Consider the following 4,384-nt stretch of genomic DNA (forward strand, 5'->3'; position numbering starts at 1 on the left):
TGCGAAATAGGGCATTTTCAACATTTTCATTTAATTCTCAAAAAATATTAATGGATGCTAATTTGAAGAAAAAAAATCTGGCATGTTTAAAGGACTGTGTGTGAAGTCAAGTGCAGATCCAAATACAAATTCTAGTGAATTTAGATGTTTAATGAGGGCACTGTAAACTACTGATGTTTTAATAGGTGTCATGTGATCCACTGACTCCAAAAGATATCCGATATTATGCCACCCTGGTCTAAAAGAACACCTCTTTTATATTTTAGTGTGTCCTCTATTTATATTAATGTTAATATTTTAAAAAGGCACATTTTTGAATAGCTTCCATGTCGTGTGATTATCTGTCTCCAAACAAGTGTCAAATTGTGTAACAGCCCCAGACAACCAGGACACGCCTCTTTTTATTAGATATTTCTTATATTTTATATGAATGTTAACATTTAAAAAGAAATATTAATTCAATAGCTTCCATGTCATGTGACCAACTAACTCCAAACCAATGCTGAATAACATTATTACCCAATGAAAAGAACACACCTATTTGAATTACATGGATGGAACAGGTTATATTAAATAGGGTTTATTTGTTTGAATATTTGTTTCTTTCCTCAACAAAGCGAGATAGGGCATGAGCCTCGGCAGTGGTATGTGCTCTCTGGGTGCCCTTCCAGTATTGGGTTTAATAATGCTACATGTGATGAGATAGGTTACTGCCATTTATAAAACCAGGTTTTTAAACAAATAGAAACTCAGTGTCTGCGAGTGAAATCACCTGAAGTTGTGTTGGGTAATAAACTGGTGGAAACATCCAGACGTGGCGATACTTATTATAAACATGTGAGAACTTTAATGGTTCACATCAGGTCATAGGGAGCAGCTGCGTTGATTTATTGTAGGTCATCGAGCTTTGTAAAACCAAACCGTAAATAACATGAACGTGATGTTCCAGCAGTTTCAAAACCCATCAAGAATATCAGTGGTTCTGATGGGCATTAAACGGTTATTTTTCATATTGCTTGAGGAGTTTTAATATTTTTGTTGTTCCTTTTTACTGTGATTTTGATGATTGTGTCAGGATGTTGGAGAACATTCAGGAGCGAAAATGAATTCTGTGTCACAAAATCTAATACTGTATCAAATAAAGGAGAAAAACTTGAAATGGTTGTTTTTGATCATTGAGTCTGATGCCTTATATTTTTTTAATCATCAGTTTATTCCTTAGATGTATTGTGTCTGTATGATCACACTGTATTTTTGTGCAACTTGTACTAACAGTCTGTTCAGAGGAGCTGGGTGCAGTGCTGAGCTGCTCCACCTGGGGGAGATGAAACACACTGTATTCTCCCTGAGGATTAAAACTCCCTGAGCTTTAAAACTTCGGTCAACTCAAACTTGTTGTTTTTTAAATCATATTACAGCCTTACATCAATTATTCAACTTGAATTTTACTTATATACTTACAATTATTGTTTAGTTTTTTTTTATGTGGAACTATATATTTACTTTCTCAGGGTTCATCGTGGGATTGGATTTAAACTATATGTCACTTAATCACAGAGTCGAGAGCCCAGTCTGAATGTTTATCTCAGGCTACTTCAGCTGTAGTCAGATACCAACTTGTGATCGTCCCTTGTGCCTGCCGACCTACAGTATGGACTGTTCCCTAACATGTTTCGTTGGCTGTTAGCACGAGCAGCGCTGTGGGAAAAGCCTTGTCAACATCTCTGTGGTCGGAGCTTTTTGTGTGACTCCGATGAGCAGCCACAGCCCTAATTTCTCCAACCCCTCCCCCCCTCTGCCATGGCACTAAATCCCCCTTCCCTCCACGCAGGTCAGTGGAAAGGTCACTCACTATTCAGGCCGGCCTTTTGGACACCCCCTGGGGTCAGTGGGGATGGGCATTTGTGGTAGCAGCAAGGCAAAGGCATTGGCCAATGGAAGCAGGCACTGGTGAAGTTGGCTCCCCCTTTACCCACAACCTGAACAACATTCAGAGCCCGATGATGACTTTTACTGCATCGATCCGGCTTCGGAGCTCGACCAGAGTTCACATGCAGGCCGAACACCCCCCCCCCCCCCCCCCACACAAACACACACACACACAAACTGTGCCATATTGGCAGGTGTCGATACTGAATTCTTGATTAATTAAACACCCTGGGGAGAACTTTGCTGACCATGAACGAGGCCAGGCTCTCACGTTCTCACGTTATGTAAGGAAGGAGCCTGCAACCTAAAGTGAGGCTCTGCTCACTTATTAGGTTATGTCACACAGTGTAAGTACTTTAAAGGGAAGTGTAACAAACAAATGGGTTATTTAATCGTGTGTGTGTGGGAAAGGATGTTGTGGTAGAGGATGTCATTTTAACTCCTGGTCATGTTACAATCAGCTGTTTAATAACTTGAGGCAATTGTGAAGATTCATGTGGAAATCATACATTTACATGTCATCACATTGAATTTTACATTAAACAAGTATTTATTCAAACTAGCATTGATATTAACATCTTTTTGAACATTTCGTCATGCAGATAACACATTTACATCTACATTTAATTTGGAAGAAAACTCAAAACTGTATCTTTTATAGTGGACTTTTATCTGAACAAAGTTATACGTGGGTTGTGTAAAAGAAACAAATCATGCATCCGTTTCTCCCAAACAATTTCAGAGAGATAATAGCTTCCCAATTTTTAATAAGAAAAGGTCATGGGAAACTAACATAAAGCACCCATGTAAAATAAACTTCATTGAGACAATTAGAACAATTGAAAGTGATCTGTATTTTAATAGAACATCGGCACGTGTTTGCTTTGTTTGTTGTATCAGCTAATATCACTGAGAATACTCTTCTATTTTCCAGATTTATCAAAGAGAGCAGTTTTCACAGTGACTGAATTAGTGCTTTGCATATTTTTCTGACTGAGTGGACATCACAGCTGGGCTGCGGTCTAGCTGCTGAATAAAGGTTGGAGGGGGGGGGGGGGGGGTGATCTCGCTCCACAATAAGTGATGGACATCGGATCAATATCGACATTGACACAGCAGCTGTCCTGCTCCTATCAATGCTTCCTGGTAATGCAGGGCCCGGTTTTAAAAGACAAGAGAGAAACTCATTTCCATTAACATTTATTTCTGTCTGTATAAACCATTCATTCTCAAATACTGAGGGATCTGCTCCCATCAATACTGCTCCAGTTGTATTGATAAGGAAAAGTGAAAGGGTTATTGGTAAAGTGATCAGGAGGACAAGTCTCATTGTTAAAAGATCAACAGAACATTCATCATGGGTCGATCTGGGTTTTGTTGTCAGGTCCAGACTTCACAACTGTTAAGTTGTTAATTCAGATCATGCAATATTAATATTCCAGACAGATTACATCTGAAACCTGAAACTAAGAAACTGAAATTCGATATATTTTGCAGCCAAAAGTTAGTTAAGTTAATTTTGCTTATGTCCTCTTATAAATAGAATTTTGTGGAAATATGCATCGTGAGGAGAGGTGTGGTTGGAGCTCACATGCAATATTCTCCGGGTTAATGTGGTGATTCAGAGGGAAAGGTTGTTGTTTGTTGTTTATCTACGCTTACAATTTATGTCAGGTGACAGTTCTTTGCAGATCAACATTTATATTTTGGTACAATATAAGGTATGATAGTGAAATTTTGCACAATACTGAATAAAGAGTGTAAAAGTATAAAGAGGTTCAGCCAAGGCAGGGTGACAATGACAGTAGCATGGTGGGCCCAGCTTAAGAAAGGATAGATCTGCTTGTACTTCAGTACACAGTGCTTATTGCTGGATTGTTTATTGTGAAATAATATCTCACTTATAAACTTTATTTATACAGGACTTTTCTAAATAAAGTTACAAAGTGCTTAAGAAGACAAAATGAAAAGTAATTAAAAGTAATCAAATGATGTGTTGTTTAAATAAAAAGTTTAAAAACTGATAAGTAAAATAATGATTAATCAAAAAGAAGCCAAGTGAAAGAAAGAGAGGTGATTAATAAAGGATTTATCGGTCTATCCCTACATTTGACTATATCTACTTGTTGTAAAAGTTATTATGTGATTTCTGTTTTATTGAGGAGGATTTCATGTGATGTGTCAGCAGTGTGAAAGCTGCTGTGGGCCGTGTGAATGTGGAGCAGGATGCACGTGGTGTGTGTTACCGTCCTGTGTGTGACCGAAGCCAGGTGGCGCTGCACTGAACTGTCCTGTGAGCAGTGGTGATGATGAGGAGGGGGAGGAGGAGGAGGTGGAGGAAGATGCAGCTCCGCGCTCTCTCCCGGTCTCTGAGCTCAGTAGCAGCGCAGCTCATCTGCAGGGAACAGGCATGAGAGAGCAGCTGTAGTTAGCGATGCCCGGACAACTCACGTAA

The sequence above is a fragment of the Pleuronectes platessa genome, chromosome 1 (genome assembly GCF_947347685.1).
Source record: "Pleuronectes platessa chromosome 1, fPlePla1.1, whole genome shotgun sequence".
Lineage (NCBI taxonomy): Eukaryota > Metazoa > Chordata > Actinopteri > Pleuronectiformes > Pleuronectidae > Pleuronectes > Pleuronectes platessa.